Source organism: Thermobia domestica, chromosome 17 (assembly GCF_964235325.1).
Source record: "Thermobia domestica chromosome 17, izTheDome1.hap1.1, whole genome shotgun sequence".
Classification (NCBI taxonomy): Eukaryota; Metazoa; Arthropoda; class Insecta; order Zygentoma; family Lepismatidae; genus Thermobia; species Thermobia domestica.
In genome coordinates, this window is record NC_137470.1 from 150,067,049 (window position 1) to 150,089,063 (window position 22,015).

General features: G+C 37.5%; 1 protein-coding gene across 3 annotated transcripts in view; it reads right to left on the reverse strand.

Annotated features, from left to right (window-relative positions):
- Positions 1-22,015, reverse strand: part of LOC145674406 (putative Na(+)/H(+) antiporter nhx-9) — a 310,549-nt gene that overhangs the window by 282,757 nt on the left and 5,777 nt on the right. The window contains exon 1 of one of the 3 annotated variants that reach the window (XM_081744426.1): positions 16,338-16,469. The exons of the other annotated variants lie outside the window; for them this stretch is intronic. The gene's annotated coding sequence lies outside the window, so the exon portion shown is untranslated. Of the gene's footprint in view, positions 1-16,337; positions 16,470-22,015 lie in introns of those variants that run through there. 3 annotated transcript variants of the gene reach the window in all.

The following is a 22,015-nucleotide window of genomic DNA, read 5'->3' on the forward strand; positions in this document are numbered from 1 at the left end:
CCAATCGTTACAAGAACATATTCTATGTCCATTCCAATCCTAACAATATATGAAACTACATGAACTCACTATCATAAAGTAAAGGGTATTTTCCCGTTGACGTGGAAAGTTGAAATTTGGCATGATTGTAGCTTTACGTAACTTACAGGAAAATTGCCAAAAATGAATATATTTAGTTTTTAGGTGGTCAAAAAGGGGATGACGAAATTCCCATGCTATTTAAATGGGTATTTTCTTGGGATACAAATCTTTATCTTTTAGAGAGTAGAAATAAGAAAAGAAACTTGAAATTCGGTAGAACTGTAGGTTTAAGAGATGCAAGGCAGAGGCAGAGCTAACGCGGGATCTGGGGACAAAGCCCCCAGCTAGCCAAACGCTAGTCTTTACCAAAACCGGGTGAAAATTTATCACTTCCAGTTTCAATATTGAGAAAATATCACCACCTAAACCAAACTATTTTACGTGGTGTACACGTCACACTGCTACTTAAGAAAAACCAAACGAAGGATGGAAAACAAGAAAAAACTAGACAACTACAAAACTCGATTATATAACCTAACAGTTTCGAGGTGTTTCATTGTAGCCCAGAAATCTAGGTACGTAGCTTATGATGAACGGTGTTACGACTAGACTAAAACTGAATCGAATGAAGTACTGTTATACTGCATTGACTTGACACCTAATCTCCTATTCCACGCGCTGCTATCGGCTGAAGGAATTCCACTCTCGCTTAGCAAGAGCTCAACCGTTATTGGCTCAACGCGTGGGTGTCTAGCGGGTGTGAGCTTTAGTTCACATTTTTGCCACAGCTCAAGACATTTTGGTAGCACTATAATTTTCCATCCTACATTTATGCCCTCAAGGCTAAAGGCGAAAAAATGATTAATGAAAATGAATGATAATGAAATAACCGGTATACTAATAATGTGGGAAGAAACTGGAGAACCCGAAGAAAACCCATTGATAGGATGTTGCCCACAACAAATTCGGATTGAACCAGATACCTCTTGCACTAAAGGTGTGTCTTCCACCACTGAGCCACCGTCCTCTCCTACCACACTAGCCAAATTTCTGAACAATACAAAAGGTATTGAAAATAACTATTAAAGTCAAGTGTTAACAACCGCACTGTATGTTTAGATGTTAAAACCCTTTCCTATGTTTAGGAGTCCTTTCATGAGAGACTTCAAAATTCTTAATCCAAAAGGTTAAAGAGGCAGAACTCTCAAGGTTTGACGAGGAAAAAATAATTAAAAAAAAACACTAAGCTTATGAATATTCACCTGCTTAAATTAATGTTCTAATGAATTACTAATTTCAGAAAACTTTTCTATCACCGTTTCCTTGAATATTTTAATGAAAGTAACAGTTTACAATGCAAATGAAAACTTGTTGGTCACGAATATGTAAGATTAAAAGCAGTGGGTTTATACAATAGACTCCCACATAGGGAAACCCTTGACATGGAATGTCACCGATATGGCCTTGAACCCTATCTCAATCTTAATCTTACGAGAAACACGTAATCAAAAAGTTTGAAACTTTTTACGTTGACAAAACATACGGAAATTTCCTCACTTACGGATAATTTACTACCAACCTATTATTTGTCGGAGTCTTGAATATGTACCGGTACAGCAACAGTACCAAGTAGAGGAAGGCGCGAACGCTACAGAAAGATTATGTACGAGGGGTGATCACAAAGTCAGGTTACAAAGCCTACAGTGAAACTTATACATATCATTTCATGCAACCAATACAGCCAACACAGAGCATATACATAGGTTATTTTTCGACATAGTTTACATATTGGTTGAGGCACTTGTCGCATGGTGAAATGAGTTAGAAGTTCACCTCGTCTGAAGCGAAGCGACGGCCTCTTAAGGTGCTCCTTGAAGTGCAAGAGCAGATGAAAGTCGGCTGGAGCGAGGTCCGGACTGTAAGGAAAGTGGTCGATGATGTCCTACCGAAACTGCTTCAAAAGCGTGCTGATCTTCTGGACTGTATGCGGGCGCGCGTTATCATGAGGGAAGATGACGCCCTCGGTGAGAAGTCCTGGCCGTTTCTCCGCAAACCTCTACCAGCTGCCGGTGAACTTCAGCCGCGGTTACACGTTTCGCCCATAGAAATCTAATAACTGAGCGGACTACTTCGCGATACCAGTTTTCCAAACGAGTCGCCATTTGTGTTTACCTACAAATAGCGCCGTAGGTGAATGAAACTATTCCCAGATGTCAACTCCATGTATTAAAACTACTGCACCCTTCTCATTCCCCTATAACAGACGAAACTCCAGAAATATCGGCCTTGTAACCTGTTTCTGATCCTTCCTCGTAGAATCAACAGGAAAAATAGGTGTGATACATCAGGGGCGCAGCGTCTGAAAGTCCCTTAGTAAACAAAATTGCATTAATAAGATTACGCAATAATAATTTAAAAATAAATTCATTAAAAGTAATTACCCCTAAGCAGAAAACCATGCTACCAGATCAGTTATACCAGAGCCAAGCACAAGAGGAGAGCAACCAAGGCAAATGCCTAAGAAGCGTAATTCTTTTTTAATTCGAAGGTGTCTAACAAAATTTGTTAAGGGGCCTTGAAATATGGACAGCCCTGGGAAATATACACTAGTTATACACTCATATTCATTACCCTGTTATTCTGTCAATCATCTCGGAACGAGTTCGCAAATTTTAATTCATCTGCCTCTTATGTAAAGAAAACATAATTCTTTTTGAACAGTACAAAAAAAAAAATGGATGATCCGTTCGTCTGGACGTTACCGACATTAAGACGCTATACAGTACTGCAAACTAATATTGAAAACGAAATTTCGGAAGAAAATTGGAAAAGGCATGTATTAAAATTTATTACTTCATCATTTGCCCAGTAGTACTGAGTAATCGAAAATTGACAATGGCTACGTGCGAAAATCGATTTTGGGACAAACCAATTTTGAGACGAGATCGTTAAACCACGCCCCTGCGATCACTCATTTGTTTGAATCTAGTGGTAACCTGTCACGTTATGTTTTGTCCACTCCTCCCTCCGCGTCCTCGATATGAATTCATAAACTCAATAATAATCATATCTTCTGAAGCAGAAAAGCCTCTTTGGATATCCAATTACTCATCTTTGCTTCAACTGTTTGAAAGAAGTATGGTAATAGTAAAATGCAGCAAACATCTTTAGGCCTACTCCGAAGTTCAATTATGCAACAAGTAGCATCATCATGTGTACATCATATGAAGTAGTCTGATTTGTATGGCTGGTCGAAGTGAGACGGTATGTGGTGGTATGCTATACCTCCTCGGGTTTTTCAGTGATGAAGGCATACCACCTCTGATTTTTCAGTGAGCAGGACATACCGTCACTGGAGAGTAAATTCTAAAATACCTTTAATAAATCCATTTTCATACACAGTAATTGACGAATAGCTTCACACTGAAAAAGATTTTATTTATGTAGAAATAATTTCTAAGTTGCCTACACCGACATTTTGGTTATATTTTTCCTACCTTTTGTTTTTAAAATGAGGTGTCTTCAAAGAAGTTCATCTAATTCATATTTTAATGTACAATCCGCGGCAAAAAACCTGCAACATGAGCATATAAATTTATTGTGAAATGACGAAGTCTTTTGCTCCAAAATAAGTGTGCACGGGAGGAGGCCGAGATTTATCCTGGCGTGATTCGTTCCACTTAGACGTTATGTTCATTCCCTGTGCTGTTAGGCGTAGTTTCACAATAAACTTACATCCTCATGTTGCAGGTTTTTTGCCGCGGATTGTACCATATTGAATTGTTTCTTTCTTATGTATGTGTGTCTTCTTGCCTTAACGCATATAAATGTCGTGTTTTGAGCATGGACGGATTTAGGAGTTGTCTGCTGTGGGGGCGGATCTTCCAGGGATTTGGAATACCCCTTAGTCAAGTAGAGTCCGGGAGTTTTCCCGCAGGAAATTAATATAAACTCGGTTGTTGAGCATTATGAATTCTCTATAATATATCATCAGGGTATATATATATATTCAGGAAGTTGTTGGCAATGAATCCAAGTCTCTCCATGTCCCTCCCCGTGTAACTACAGAGCAGCTCTCCAATGGTTTTCAGTCTTTATGTAAATAGAAATGCAATATTTTAGGCACCATACCTTCACTGTATTGCAACATTTAGATAGCCGGTATGTCGAGTAAAAATCGTAATAAAACATGCCGCCTCTGCCTTTTTACCACTTCGAACACAGGTATGGCATGACGTTTTCTTAATATTCAAAACGGATATAGTAGATTTCTACCACTTCCGCTTTAAGTAAGATCAGAGTGGATTTTGAATCTGTTCTTGAGACGCGAAATTGATTGCAGAAAACAGCTTCTCGCTATCTGTTATAGTTTTCACTCCATAGCAATCAACATTAAAACTGCAGGTGGTTGATTCCAGCCATTTTTGGCTTCAACGGAGAGTTTAGAAAAAGATAGTACCTATTCTTAGAACGCTTAATGGGTGGAAAAACCGGTTCTTGCTATCTCTTACAGGTTTTCCTCTAGGTAAATAAGTATTGAAACCAGTTTTAGTGGATTTTGGGATTTAGTACATAAGAGTAGAGATAAAATTAATCCATGGAACGCTTAATCGATTACATTAAACCGCCTCTAGCTATCGATTACCGTTTTCCCTCTATAGTGATAAACGTTGAAACCGAAAAAGATTTATTTCTATACATCCGATTTCCGTATCAACGAATTTAATTCGTAACTGTCACTCTCTACATCCTGATCAAAATTGAGAGTGAACCAAAAAATCTATCTCATCTCCCGGATGGACGGATACACGGACCGACGTGCGAAATATATACAATGGAGTTTTGCTAAACCAAAGTCCTCAAAGTAATTCCTATAATACACCACAGGCAATAACCACCACACTAAAACGATTCTGACCAACACAGTAAGTTCGATGTGATGACAGAATCCACGGACTCTTTTGTAATGAAATCTAAGTTTTACGTACCACGCTAGGATAAGGGAGACAGTGATGATGAGAAATGAATGAAATGGTGGAATGAATAAAGTGGGGGAAACGGGAGAATCCCGAGAAAACCTACGCGCACTATGTTTGTCCACCACAAAGCTCACTTCTGGCGAGCTGGGATCGAACCAAGCACCCAATGCACCAGAGATGAACGTTCTACCACTAAGCCACCGCGGCCCCAGGAATTTTTTATATAAAAATTAGTTCTATACGCAAGGAGACACGGTGGCTCAGTGGTAGAGCGTTACTTCTGTTGCGTCGGGTCCCTGGTTCGATCCCCGGCCATGTTAGTTCGTGGTAGACAACATCATGCTCGTGGGTTTTCTCGGAGTACTCCCGTCTCCTCTCACTTTCTCATTCCACCAATTCTTCCATCGTCATTCACTTGCTTTATGAGCTGGTATAGTATCTGGACCTTTAATTTGTCACTGTCCTGCGAGATATTATAGCATCTTAGCGGCTTTTAGTTGATCTTTGACGTCGTAGCCTCCAAACGCAGGTGTTATTTTCTTAGCAGATATTCAGCATACCACTGTCTAAACCTAGTTCCATTTGTAAAGTATGGTTTAAAAGAAATATTTTGATTCCACGTTACACGTATATTAGATGAGCAAAATGTCCTTTGAAAGTGCGACGTCATCACACCCACCCTGCTATGCACATTGCATTTGAATTTTGTTCTACATAACAAATGGTTATTCTTCTTTCACCAAATCAAATTTCATCTTTCTATCTGGATAATTAAATTTTCAGTAACATTTTTAGTAACCCTCAGAAAACTCCGGGACAGGGGAAAATGAGCGTTGAAATTGTCCAGGATCGAAAGTGTTAATCATCGTCTCCCTTAGCCTAACAGGCATAAGCGTTGGACGTTAAACTCAAAGCTTTCATCTAATCCTAAAAAATCCTAATAAAGAAAAGAATCTTAAATGGATTTGAATGCCTTTTACCAAGTGTTCTCCAAATATGCCCTCTGTTCCCCAAATTCACGAAAAAGGTCATTCACAATCACGCACGTGGAGGACATTACATTTTGAAGCCTTGTCCTAACATTGTAAACTTAACAATATAACCAAAGGTCTATAAATACGCACCGAGACAGTTTACACGCCGTATTTGCACTTGCAGTAAGCATATAGAGCCAACTTCCGCGTTTGTGTTTGTAATATGATTTGATTTAGTGTGAGTGTTATCGCAAGAGCCTGAAAAAAGAAATGAGAAGTCGTTCCGCAATGTTAAGTGTATACAATTGAAAAAGTAATACCGAGTGATGAATACAGCAATTGTTGATACTTTCTTATATAACCATCAGAAGCCAATTTCCTGCAAAAAGTTCTTCGCCAATTTAGGATTCAAAGAACCGAAAAATAGTGCATGTTTGAAATGCTATCACAATGTCATATCTAATGGAACTTTGAATCACAAATGTTCCTGAACATCGAGAACAGGTTATCAAGTCCTTCGCAAACAACTTTTTGTGTGGTTAACAGTGATGCCAACCCTTGGGAGAAAAAAAACGCATTTCATGGGATTTTTGACGTTAATTTCTCGAATGGGGTATAAAGGGAATTTTCGTAGAAATGGGCAGCATATATGGGATTTTACATGTATTGACTTCAGATTAACAAAATTCTTTATTGGCGGGAAATAAACTAATGTGGCTAATAAATTTGTATTCACACTAATTGTTAAATCTTGATCCTGTAAAATGCATTATACAGGGTGGCACATATGTCACGCATGGGTTTTAATGCCTCATATTTTGTTTGGTAAGTTTTTAATGGAAGTTTTTCTTTTTCAGGATTGTAAAGGAATCCTGGGAGATTCATCATGGAGAGATTGAGTCCTGAACAACGCACGAAACTGATTGAACTGTATTTTGAAAATCAAAGATCAATCATACTCACCCAGAGAGCATACTGTCGGCACTTCAGTGTCCGCCTGACTTAACTGCTCCAGATTATTTCCTTTGGGAATATCTCAAAGAACGTGTATATGTCAACAAACCAACAACCATCGAGCAACTCAAAAACAACATAAGGGCAGAGATCCGTGCGTTACAGTCAGCAACTCTTCGTAAAGTTATGGACAATGTACTGAAAAGAGCCAACCTTCGTGAGGCTACAAATGGCGGACATTTGAAGGACATAATTTTTCACACATAGTGTTTTCAAATCTCCCAAACATGTACTTCTTTCCTGTGACAAGAATAATTACTTGCATTTACAAATAAAAACGTTATACACTGTTTCAACCCATGCGTGACATATGTGCCACCCTGTAGTATGGAAGAGATTTAGGCAGTGGCTTAAAACTGAAAAAAAGTAACAAAAGCGACGTACGTACATTGTAGTCTAAGATTCTAGAAAAAAAATAACGCAATGACTGAATGAAGTTTGTCTTGTTTCGTTACATTACGTAGAAAATTAGGCTTGAAAGCATGACAGAAACAATAAATTTTGATAAAATTTACCCGCTTTCGTCAACGTTTTCAATTATCTCTTAAAATTAAGAAAGATGCTTGTTCACAAACTATTTAATAAACCTTAAAGATCGGAGTCTTCGGATAAATAAAATAAAGTGTTCTTGTGTGTCTGTCTGTCTGTCTGTGTGCGGCCTGAGGATCTGACGAGTGGACCGAGAGTTACTAAATTTTGGTCACGGGTACCTTGATCCAGGCTCTAGACCAAGACGAAGCGTTTTTCTTTAATTCGAACTAGGGGGTCTCAGCGGGGGCATTTACCGGGACATGTAAAAGTTGTGGAAAATGACCGATATTAGTGTCGAATTCATAGTTTTCGCGGTCGCTGAGGTCAATGGTGAATCTCCGACCGCATTGACTTCCAAATTCGCTCCATTCGGCTGCGGGTTGGTGGTCATCGGGGGGGGGGGGGGGATATCGAGACATGTAAAAACAATCCAAAATGACCTATATTAGTGTCAAATTCCTAGTTTTCGCGGTCACTGAGATGAATGGTGATACTCCTACGGGCGTTGACTTCCAAATACAGCCCGCATCGGCTGGAGGCCAGAGGCGTTTTTTAAAATTCGAACCAGGGGGCCTCATTGAGCGAAGAATGAGTATTTCAGCTAGTTCACTTACATATTGAAGAAAATGAGTGACAATAATTTCACTTTCCATATTTTGTAAATTTTGAAAATTGTGTACTTAGTATAGCGTGAGAAATTCAAGAGCAAAATGGGAATTTCTGCCTTTCAAGATGGGATTACCAAGGTACTGTATGCTTTTCCTAAGGTTCTTCCACTAGAAAACGAAACCGTTACAAAGTTAATTTGATTAGGTAGTTCATTTGGAGTTTATCGTACCGTTCAGCATTGAGGCTATATAAAACATGAACCTAAACCTTAACGTGGGATTCGAACCACATGAGCTCCCTCCAGGAACCGAGCCCCGGTCTCTGTGTTGTACAGCCTCCGTGAACCGTGGTTTCGAACCAGTCTCTCATGCCAAAGGCGCGTACGCAACCGCTTAGCCACGAGGGAGCTGGCTAAAATCGAATGAGTTCTACCCACGCCCGTATTTATGAAAGTGCTATTCTGTGCCCGAGCACAGGGCGGCAGAATTTAGGGGAAGCAAAATTTTGGAATTTTTAAGATTCATAATAAAGTAATACTTAAAACTACCAACTCACAGAGTCCCGCGCAGGCGCGAGAAAATATGTTAGTGTGTTTAATTCGCTCTAATTACAGTAGTTACTGATTAGCTAGCTTATCTGATTATATTTTTAAAAAATCATCCTATCCCACCCCTACCCCATGAAAACTGATACGGTTACACTCAGTGACCTCGAAAAATATGAATTCAACAGTAATATCTGTCGTTTTTCAATTATTCTAAAAATCTCGCCCCCTCCCTGGAAAGCGGAACCTAGAGACCTTCGGGCCAAACACCCACCTTCGGGCGGAGCACTGCATCATAATCATCATTGAAAGAATTGGGCAATTTAAAATTACGTTGTAACTTTTGTAACTTGTAAAACTTAAAGGGTCATTCCATATGAAATCACCAAATTTGAAACTAAAATGTGGCTCATATGATTTAAATTTTATTCAAATTTTGTACATGTGTTGTGGTACTCTAACATAACACACCTGTAAAATGTTACAACTCTACCTCAAAGGGAACTGCTGTAGGAGCCATTCGAAATTTGGGGGTTTTGTGCAAAAAAACACCTAAGTCCGCCTTCGATTTAAAGTACTGAAACCTCTAGATCTCTGGAGATATTGAAGCTATTTGAAAATGGTTTTCATTAAAATATTCTTAGGATTTGTAGCATTTAAAATGCTGTAGTAATGAACTTCTAAAATGGGGTTAAGCATAAGAATTTCACCATCAAAGAGAAAAAAAAGAAGAAAAAATAATAAAATTTGGCAACTATTTCTAAAAAAGGCCCATCTAACACCAACCTCAAATTTTCAAGTTAAGTAGCTTTGGTGTTCCTCTTTAACATACAAAAAAAATTAGGAGGGTGTTTTTTGGTACGTTCAAGAAAAACAAATTATGACAATGTAAGTTGAGGGTGGATTTAGGCACTTTTTGCACAAAACCCCCAAATTTCCAATAACTGTTTCCAATTTTCCGTGTTGAAAATGTTTATAATTGTCAAGACTGAGGTGACTGAATAATTGAAATGTACCAGAAATTTGAAACTTCAAGTACCACTGCTGAAAAAACTCAGATTCTGTCATTAGTTCCAAAATCATGGATGACTATGTAAAATTTTACGAAATTTTACACAACAAACTCTAGCGTGCAGATTGACGACCTGTCAGTACAAACAAAATAGTGTAAAATAAAAATCTTAAAACAGAAAAAAAGCATGCACGTATGGAATAACGCTAATCCTTTTCGTGCATTTACATTTTTTACGTCCATCATTTATAATATGGATGAACAATTACGTAAAATGACAAAACATTAGGGTTGTAGCCATGTGTATTCTGGAAATGTTCAATCTGGGCCTATTTCTGATTCGACAAAATTAATCAAATTTTTCTTTATATTTGCAATTAACTTAGATATATGCTGATATTACAAGAAAACATTCAACTATGAATGGCTGAGCATATATTTTAACAACTGCTGAACAGTAATAATGCTCAAAATCGCAGTAGAATACGTGATGCAGATACTAAGCCTAAAATTTCCAAACAGTGTGTGCGTGGGTTTCCTAGGTGTTCTCCAGTTTTCTTCCGCTTTCTTCATTCCACCATTTCATTCATTTTTCATCATCACCGTCTGCTTTAGCCTAGACGGCATAACCGTGGGACGTAAAACTTAAAGATTTCATTTCATTTTTTCTAAAATTCAGAGAATCGTTTAAAATCCGACAATAAACGAAGTGGATACACTAACAATGAGCCTTGGCTTTGTAATGAGATTAGGATGTGATTTTTTAAACACTAATGTCTTCAAAACATTAGGCCTATACACTGCACATGTATGGTCTAAGGTGGAATATGTAGAGATAATATGGGATTCTAATAGTAACGAATACATAAACAAAATCGAAAACATTTAAAATAAATTTGTGTGCTTTTTGACAGTATAAACAAACAGAGATGTATCCAAAATTTGAGAACTACGAAGGTCTCTCAAACAAATATTCGTTAGAATCTCTTGAAAGCAGGAGAACTCATTTCATTTTATATCTCTTCCACAAAATAATTCATAGTGCAAGAGATTCAGAATATTTGTTATTATAAATCAAAATTCACGTCCCACATAGAGCAACGAGACCCCATCATGGAATATTCCATCGCTCAACGCAAAGGACTAATGCATTGGATGTATCGCCTGTCAAAAAAAAAAAAAAAAGTGTATATTGTATAATGAGATGTCATAACGGCACCTAGATATAGATATTTTTAGTTATAAACAAAATTTTAATTATATATAGATTTGGTGTATCCTATATATTGTGGTGTGTGTATTTTAACGTATAAAACGTATATTTTGGTATCATATTATTATTATATTTGTATTTTAAAGTGTATTATTATACAATTGAGATCATATTATTATGTTGTATTTTAAGTATATTACCATTCAATGATGTAAAAGTGTAATTAGACATTTGCCTGTAGTTTTTCCGAAATAAATTAAATTAGCATTAGGAACTAGATTTCTGTGCTTTCGACATCTAGGCCTATGTTAGCTCGTCACGTATACACTGAGAAAAAAATTGTAGGTGGCGTACTTAAAAAGATAGGTTACATGCGTAATTCCTGTAGTTTTTGGATTTAACGTACAGCAGACGTATAACTGAAAACGCATGTTTTATAATACTTTCTGTATAAGTGTTCCATCTATATGTACTTTCTGTATGAAACAATGTAGGCGGTCAGGATCTCACATACAAATGGACGTATACAACATATAGCTGACGAAGGTAACATAAGTATATGCATGTGATATACGGAAAACTGTTAGATGTCAGACATCCTACAATGGCATGATGTAACACCTAAGGGCAGTGCGTATGTAGCATATGGATAACGTATGCTCCGTACTGAATTCTACAGTAAGAAAGAGGATACCGTATATTTGTACAATATACCGCTGTCCGGAGAACGGATTTTTTTCTGTGTAGGAATGGCGCCCCTCGACGATCACACTATCCGAGAAAAGGGAAGGAAGAAAGGATTGAGGAAGCAAGAAAGCGGCCTGGGACCTGTATGTTAGGTGCCATCCCCGTGTTTGCCTGGTATGAATGAGAAAACCTCACTCAGGCTGCTGGCTTGAAATAGTTCTGACACTATTTCGACCGAGTGTCCTCACAGGAACTAACACTTAATGAAACCTCAAAAGGTATTAAGGACAAAATCTACAGTATCAGGGAGATATTTCGCAGTAAATGAACTCTAATTTTTAATGTTTGTAATATACTTCAAAATATTTAATACTAGCTGAAATACTCATCTTCGCTTGGGTCAGATAAAGTATGTATGTAAACAAACTTAACAAAAAATTGGGGGGAATTATCGGTCATTTTCTACTACATTTACATATCGTGGTAAACGCCCACTGAGAACCCTGGTTCGAATTAAAAAAAAAAAACGCCTCTGGCCTCCAGCCGATGGGGGCTATATTTGGAAGTCAAAACCTGTGGGAGGTACCACCATTCATCTCAGCGACCACGAAAACTATGGATTTGACACTATTATCGGTCATTTTGGATTATTTTTACATGTTTCCCCCGCAGGTGACCCCCAGCCCGCATACAATGGTAGCTGAATAAGAGAATAATCGCTAATGGAAGTGCCACTATTGATCTCAGCGACCACGAAAACTATGGATTTGACACTAATATCGGTCATTTTGGATTATTTTTACATGTTTCGATATCCACCCTCCGGTGACCCAGGGCCCTCAGCCAAATGGGGTGAATTTGGAAGTCAATGCGATCGGAGTTTCACCATTGATCTCAGCGACCGCGAAAACTATAAATTCGACACTAATATCGGTCGTTTTATACTACTTTCATATGGCCCGGAGACCATCTGGTTCGAATTTTGAAAGAAACGCTTCTTGATCTAGGGCCTGCACCAAGGAATCCGTGACCAAAATTTGGTAACTCACGGTCCACTCGTCTGATCCCCAGACCACACACAGACAGACACACAAACAAACTCTTTATTTTATTTATATTAATTTTTATTTGATTGCTTTATTCTGTGATTTCTTAGTTTCATTCATTGGACCTTTTTTTTTAGTATAAGTTTTTCCTTTCACTCATGTTTGCAATCCGGAAAATAACAAATCACTATTTTTTTTTTTAATTTTCAGATGTATTTAGGTTCTTGGCTTGCGTTTAGAAAATTAAATTGCGATCACCATGGCAAGGAGAAGGATTGGACATCATACTATTTCAGTCCATACAGAACTATGGCCATCACTACCAGGATTTCTTTCAGAAACTTATTCCAGGGGAAGGGGGAGATCGAAATGTGAGGGGGCTTCTTTGCAGGCATCATTTTCTAAATGACGTGCCCTGGGAAAACAGTGACATGAAATCGGAATTTATCCTAGCTCTGGGAAGAGAGGGGTCAAGGACTAAGATGACCCGGAAGTATATGTGAAAAACTGATTGTGACTCGCATGGACAAATCAAACATGCATAGAAGTAAAAAAAAAAAAAAAATACCAGTCACGACACTATAGGGAAGTAATAGTTTGGCACTAACAAAGAGGAAAACAATGGGGAAAGAAATTCAGGTTTAGGGGTGTTTTGCAGAAATGCCAACTAATTTCTTGTGGAGGAGGGAGGAGAAACCGAATGGGGGAGAGACTTTCTGGGGCATCTATATTTTTTTAATATACTGAAAAGAATGAAACTTAATGGAATCTTTCAGTTTAACGTCCCACGATTACGCCCGTTAGGCTAAAAGAGACGGATGATTAAGGCAAGTGAATGATGGAAGAATTTGTGGAATGAGAATGAGGAAGGAAACAGGAGTATTCCAAGAAAACCCATGGACACGACGTCCGCCATACACTTACTTGTCCGCAGGTTGAACCAACGCCCCCACACACCAGAGATAAGCGCTCTACACTGTCACCGTCTACCCCATTTTTCGTAGAAAAACACTATTTTGAAACAATATGGTGTATGTTATTAGTGGCTGGAGACTTGTTCCACAGTTATCGATGATTGGGACTGAAACCAGGTAAGAAAAAGGGATCAATTTACCTCGTCGATTAAAAGATGTATTCTACAATATTTTTAGCTTAAAAATGAACACAGTCAACGCATTTGAAACATAAAATAAAATGCTGATGAAGCACTAAAAAAAATCAGTAATTACAGATTACTGTTGGAGGGGGAAGTTGAAACCAGTTGCAAAGAGTGAATTCACCTCATCATAAGAAAGCATGTTAAAAATAGAATTTTTAAAAGTTGCCTAGGTTCCATTAAATATTGAGTACATCCCCCCCCCCAGGGTTTCCAACTGGCCAAGGGAACAAAAACTTATAAGATCATATTTCAGTGTAACTCGCGTAAATAAAGCATGAGATGAACCGTGAGATTCGTTTAAAGGCTATGAAATAATCATGCTACGATTAAAAGAGACATAGGGTAACGCGATTGAAAAAAATCTTTGCTCACTTCCATATTGCACAGAATCAACTTCGGAACATTGTTCTTATATACCCTAGTAGCAAAATCGGTTGGCCCAACGTTGGGGAAAATGGTGGCGATGCGACATACCAACGTTGGCCCAACGTAAAGTTTGGCCACTTTGAGAACCATTTACCAACCAAAAGAGCGGTTCCCCGTTATTTTTCCAACGCTAAAGTAAGGTATTTTTGATTGGCAAAACATCCAATCCTAGTATAGTTGCGTGAAGGTCGGGAGAATAGTTGGTTGCCCAACCATACATTTAACAAATGTTGGGCCAACGTAAGTTTTTCCGCTATGGTATCGCACCGACCATCACCCAACGTTTTGACCAAATCCTCTCAATCCCCAACGATGGGCCACAACCAACCTTGCTACTAGGGTATATATCATGGACGCCCGAAGGGGGCAGGGGCTCAGCTCCCCTGGCTCACGAAAATTTATTAAATTTCTGAAGATTTTCTTAATACAAATAAAAATACCAAACGTAATATAGCAAGCAGGGAGATGTCCTCCTTAGAAAATTTTCTTCGGGCGCCCATGATATATATGAAAGAAGTGTAAAGAAAGAATCCTAAATCCCAGAAAAATTATGTAGTAAAGGGGTCCTTGAAAAGGCCAGACCAACAATGTAACTCTGACCCTTTCAGAATCCTTTTCTCTGTGTAAATTCTGATTGAAAAATATATGCACATAAAAGTATCAGTTTTGAATCTTTACAATCTACATGAAAACTGTAATACAGATACCCCATCCACTTCCATAGGTTCTCTGCTTGCGACATTTTCTGAGACAATTTCAATAGCTATCTCTGGCAGAAGCAGATCGTTTGGAAGTAGTTTACCAAAAATTTGTGGATGTATATAGATAAAATAGTAGTTTAATAGGAAGTCATTCGAGAAATAAATGTCAGAAAAATCCGAAGGTTTCAAATTTTAAAAAAATAATCAAAAAGTAAAGAATAATTGCACATAATTTATGTCTAAGCAAAGTATTCAAAAGTTATTAAAAGTTTTGTACCAGCCACCGGACAGAAAAAGCTTGGATAAAGGTGTACGTTATTGCAGTTCGTAAACGCGGCTACATATAATTTATTTTAATTCCTGAGTTAAAAATACATTTACGTTTGGAAGTAAACTTAAGTAATCGGGCAGGCAAATATTACTAAAATACTACTTCGAGCGATGCCCATTTCCCTCAAATTTACCTTGCGTCTTCCTTCCAAAAAGAAATATTAAAAGGAGACGGAGTAGAGGTGACAAAACTAAGCTAACTTGTTTTGTGTACTTAATTTTATTCAATTCCGAAACTGTTTGCCATTCTTAAACCAACATCATTGTATAACTCAAGATAGATTCTGTCAGTTGCAATGAAAATTTGTTTTGTTCCATCTAGAATTCTCGTGGGTTCGTAAAACCAGTCTGCTGACAACCTTGACTACTTCCTGTAAAATTTTTTATAGCGACTTCGAACCAGCCTTTCAGGAAAGTATACACAGCAAGCCACCACAACTGTAACTCCCATAACATACATGTAGGAATCCCGGGTTCGGTTCCCGCTGTTAGCTCATGTGCTTCGGATCCACGTTAAGCTGTAGGTCAACGTCTCAATAGCCTACCTGCCGAAGGAAAATCAACGCCAAACCAACGTAAATCGTATTTCCCTGTAAATATTAAAGAACACTCATATTTCATACATAGTTTTAAAAATTCCTTACTTTTTTTTTCTGTAGAGACTATTAATATCGCAGTGGTGGCTTTAACAGATAGGCACCGTCTACCCCAAAATATTGAAAACATATAAATAAAGAGTACAATAAAGAGTACCGGTACGTTAAAATATACAATAAAGAGTAAATATATTTTCCACTATGCATATTAATGGTAGATAATTACGTAATTAATAGCATCAACTACTACTGTAAAAGTAATTTCCTACTGTCATTAATCAATCAAATGTGTATATGTACCTATACGCGAGGGAGCGGGCCTACCCAAAATTAAAATCCTAAAGCCGCCCCTGTTAATATGTATCTATCATTTCTTCATTCCTAATATACTCAGAACATTTGAGAGCCTACATACATTTATATGCATATTTGAAAAAATAGTTTAACAACATAACTATATAGGTCTAATTAACACTCGTTTCAAGTGCAACTTACTGCATCGCAGTCCCGCAAAGCCGCTCTCGGGAGTCCGTTCACTTCAGTAACACACACACACACTAGAAAAGATCGTCGACGTCACAGCTTCCAATGGCAATGTGAGTTTAGGGAGCGCGCGCTACTGCCGACATGAACGTGACATCTAACGGAAATACAATGAATTATTGCATTCAAGAAATCACGCAATGTCTAGTTTTTTGAGATCGCACGAAAAAAAATGTTTTTGTTCTTTTCGATCGGAAGTAAACAAGGTTACAAAGGCGTGCATACACTTTAAAATATATGAATATTTCCTGCTAGTTTATTTCCCTCTACAATTTTCGTTTGAAAAAATACCATGTTTCGCTAGCTAAGCATAAAGCTTGGTTACGCACATAAAATAATAATACATTTAAAATACATTTATATACTTATCAAGTAGAAAATTGAATGATTCAAACGCAGGGGTGCACTCACAAGGGTCTACTGGGTCCGGACCCGTCAAAATTTCCTAACTCAACATAGCCTACATTTGTACACTTTCTCAATAAAACTATTGGGCCTACTTGTTGACTGGAAAATGATTGATATAGTACGGGAATTTGATCTTATACTTCATTTGTACTCTTTTTCTTACAGTTTAAAAATATGTATAGCAACGAAAAAGCTATATCAATCAATTATATGTGCTATGCAGATTATGGAACACTAACACGTAAATTTTGTGTTGTGTTGACGCAAACCGTTACAGAAAGAGACTCCAAGTTCTCGAATGCTATCATTATTCCACAATCAAAGACAAGTCTGCTGGCATAGTTGCCGCATTCATCGATGAAATATGTTTTAAACGTTGTGGCATACCAAGTTGAACAAACACACTTCCTACACGAATTTCGGGTTCTCTGCTCTTGTTTTGGTAGTTAAGGTATAAGACCAAATTATTTTACGAGAGAAATAGTTGACACTTCACTTGAGTAATACAGGACCTTTTTCTGCTAGATGAATAAATAAATGTGCACCTCTAATCCTATCCTAAGCCAGATGATCCTGGAGGTATCAGGAAAAAGTTGGAAGTGGGTGATTATCTGTTGACTGAATTTGCAAATATTAAATGGAAAGAAGAACTATCAGATATTTGCGAAAGCTTATATTTTATAGAAGTTTGATTCATCAATTGTAGTGAAACAAGACGCAATGCTTGTGTCGCTTGAACCACAGTTTGTGGATTTATAAAGACAACAGTTTTTACTTTAAAATTTTTTACATAGCTATGCATGGTTTTAATAATACAACAATTTCCCACTGCGCGTTGCAAAGAAAATTAAAAGTTGGGACGTTGAAACAAGAATTTTAGGAATGATCCAAAAAGTTGATCAAAAGATCGCGATCTTGGTCAATAATAAGTTTTTGGATCAGGTCCACAAAATTTTTGACTGTCCCTAAATCGAGTTTCCGTATTTTTTACGGGATAAACACATCATACTGCGTTATGTGATAGTTTGGGTTTGGCTACACTATGTGTAGTTCTCCAAATATAAGGCGTACAAAAAATTTTTGATTGAATGAAATATATTCTACTTTTTTGGATCAGGAGAACATTTTTCAACGGCACCTAAATCGAGTTTTTGTTTATTTTTACGGAATAAGCACATCATACTGAATTAAGTGATATTTTTTGTTTGTCTACACTACAGAGGCCCGTGTCCAGGGGGTCTAGGGGGCCGGGTCCCTCCCCCCTAAATTTTTACTGGCCCCTAAAATTTTCACGGTAAGCTTGCAAATGGACTATACTATGGTGATTAATTATAATATGGTTAGATCGACCCCCTAATTTCTATTCCCCTCTCTACATTTTTGGACTGGCTACCTGCCTGCTACATTGTAACTAGCTCTCTAGATATAAGGCCTACAAGGAAATTCTTGCCTGAAATATATTGGATCTTTTGATCCAAAAACAACAATCAAAGGTTAAACTTACATTGCAGGCTTATGAAGAAACTTTCTTATGAAGAAGTATTTATTCATAATCCGTTTTCACCAAAAAGCAACTTATCCCTTATTTTGCCCACAATAAAAACATCGTATTTAATGTTTTACTGCACCGACATGTTCAAAGAAAATAAACCAACTTAAGGGGTCTCATTCTGTAATGGTCTTCGCAAAATTTGGTGATCGCAACGTGACCCCACACAAATAAAAAATACAGGCCATCAGACTAAACTTTCTCGCTCCACTTTCTTAAACTAAATCATGTTATGCTGCAGTAATAACGAAACATTTTTAGTGAGGTACGAACAAAATTATACGGTGCTTTCGGAAAATTTCGCTCCAAGAAAACTTAGCCATAAAATTAAATTACTCCTTGTATATTTATTCATAAGAAAATGAGTTATGCCATATGTTAGGGTTATTAATGAAAAATGTGTATATCAGATAACAAAATTGCAGAAGTTGTATTACACAAAACTATCAAAAAAATTCAACCCAAAAGTAAACTAGACCTTATGGATATTCTCATGGAAGCTACTTATGCACCATTATAGGAATTTTACTGAAATATTTATTTATGAAATATGAACAAAATTGCCTGACTCGTTTTTGAGAAAATTCTATGAAGAGAAACTTACCCCAAGAGTAAACTGTCCCTTGTGAATTTATTCGTAAGGAATACTTTACAAAACATTATACAATTATTAGTGGAATATTTATTTATGAAATATATACAAAATCGCCTGAGTTACTTTTGAAAAAAAAATGTCCGAAAAAGTCATCTTGAAGAATAAACCACCCCTCGTGTATGTTTTCAGGAGAAATGAGTTATGACACATTATCAGGTTACTAATAAAATATCCGATTATGAAATATGAACAAAATTGCCTCAGTCATTTTTAACAAATTGTCCGAAAAAATTTATCCCAAGAATAAACTACTACTCGTACATTTTTTTCTGGACGAATGAGTTATACTATATTACCAGTTTATAAATGAAATATTTATTTATGAAATACGAACAAAATCGCCTTATTCATTTTTGAAAATTTTCTTCGAAAAAAAAACGCAAGAGTAAACTACCCCTTCTCAATTTTTCTCAGAGAAATTATTCGTATTACTGTATGGGCAGGACCGGCCTAAGAGCAAAATGCTGTGTGTGCAACAATGAGTTTTGGCGCCCTTGCAATGAAACTGGGTATAGAAAACCCTCCAATGCTTTCAAGCAACACTTTTATTTGTTGAATAAAAGTTATTAGCATATTCAAATGGATTATTTACATTCAAAATTACATAGGAGTTTAAATTTTTACCATATTACTTTTTATACTTTTCCTCATCTCGGCGTCCCTCTCAAAATCGCATGCGTGCGGCCGCACACGTTGCACACGCCTTAGGCCGGCCTTGTGTATGGAGTTGTTATTGAAAAATTGATTTGATTTAAAATTGAAAGTTGATTGAAAATACTAGCTGATACAACAATTCTTCGTATGGGGGCTGTATTTCAAAGTTAACACATGTGGGAGTATCACCATTCATCTCAGTGACCGCGGAAGCAATGGATTTGACACCAATATCGATCATTTTGGATTATTTTTACATGTTTAGGTACCCCCGCGCGCACAGGTAAACCCCGGCTCACATACAATAGTAGCTAAATTTGAAAGCCACCGTTAATGGAAGTGTCACCATTGATATCAGCGACCTCGAAAACTATGGATTTCACACTAATATCAGTCATTTTAGATTACTTTTATATGTCTCGGTTTCCACCTCCCGGCCCGTAGCCGAATGGTGTGAATTTGGACGTTAATTCGATCGGAGTTTCACCATTGCTCTCAGCAACCGCGAAAACTATGAATTCGACACTAATATCGGTCATTTTCTACTACTTTTACATGTCCCGGTAAACGCCCCACCCTGAGACTTTCCTCGTTCGAAATTTGGAAAAACCCTTCGTCTTGTTCTGGGACCTGGACCAAGGTAACCGTGACTAAAATTTGGTAACTCTCGGTCCACTCGTCTGGTCCCCAGGCCGCACAGAGACACACACAGACACATAGACTCACAGACAAACAAATTCTTTATTTTATTTATATTAGACTAGCATATATTACCCGCTTCGCTGGGTTGAAATCAAAATATAAATGCACAACTCCGTTTCCCATGTGTTTAGTACCCCTGAAACATGTTTTCGTTTTTAATGGCATCGATTTAAACGGCATAGGAAAGCTCATTGTTCATTTCGGCAACCCAGAAAACCATGACTCGACACTAATACTGGTCATTTTCGATCATTTTATTATCTCCCCCTCTCCCAAGTTGCGTGGCTGAATTTGTTTTTAAACGGAATCGGAAATGTTACTCTTCATCTGAGCGACCCTAAAAACTACGGATCAGACACTAATATCGGCCATTTTTGATCATTATTACATCTCCCCCTCCTTCTCTTCCATGTTGCGGGGCACAGCATCGGAACTGCCATCGGTGATCTCAGCGACCCCGAAAACTATGGATTCGACACTAATATGTTTTTTTTAAAATCAATTTTATGTAGTTCCCTTTCCCCTCCCCAAGATGCACAACTGAATTTGGATTTAAACATCATAAGAAGTGTCGCTGTTCATCTCGGCAACCCCCCAAAAAATGTGAATTCAGCACTAATATCGGTCATTTTCGATCATTTAAAAATATCTCTTCCTCCCCCTTCCCCAAGTTGCGGGCTTGAATTTGAATTTAAACGGGATCGAAAGTATCACTGTTGATCTAAGCGACCCAGAAAACTATAAATTCGACAATGATTGTGGCCACTTTCGATCATATATATATATATATATATATATATATATATATATATATATATATATATATATATATATATATATCCCTCTCCCAAGTGGCGGGACTGATATTGAATTTAAACCGGATCAGAAATGTCACTGTTAATCTGAATGATCCCGAAAACTATGGATTAAACACTAATATTGGTCATTTTCCATTATTGTTATATATAGCTCCCCCTCCTCCGTCCTGCTGCACATGGCATCAGAATTGTCATTGTTAATCTCAGCTACTCCTAAAACTCTGTATTCGACATTAATATTAGTAATTTTCGATCATCTTTAAATGTTTATCCCCCTCCCCTACGTTGTACCCTCCCCCTCTCCAAGTATCATGGCTGAACTTGGATTGAAACAGCATCAGAAGTGTCACTGTTTCTCTCGTCGACCCCGAAAACTATGGATTCAACACTAATATCGGTCATTTTTGATCATTATTAAATTTCTCTCCCCCTCCCCCTCCCGACGTTGCATCGTCAAAGTGAATAGTCTAAAGTAATTCCTGTCGCTAAACTCATGTATGTTGAAAATTTGATTGAGATCGGTCTGGTGGTTCAAGAGTGATGAAGTCACAAAGGAAGGCATTTTAATTTTATTTTTTACATATATCTCCCCCTCCCCCTCCCGTAGGTTTGCCTGTCAAAGTGAAACAATAAAAAACACCCAAGCCTCGACCATCATATATGTTGAAAATTTGATCGAGATTGTTTTTGTGGTTCAAAAGTTATTAGGTTTCTATTTATACGTCCCGCTCCCCTCCCCAACGATCTACCGTTAAAGTGAAATTACAAAAATGTTTCCAGATCCGAACCTCATGTAGCCTGAAAATTTAATTGAGATCGGTCGGAAAGTTCAAGAGTTATTAAG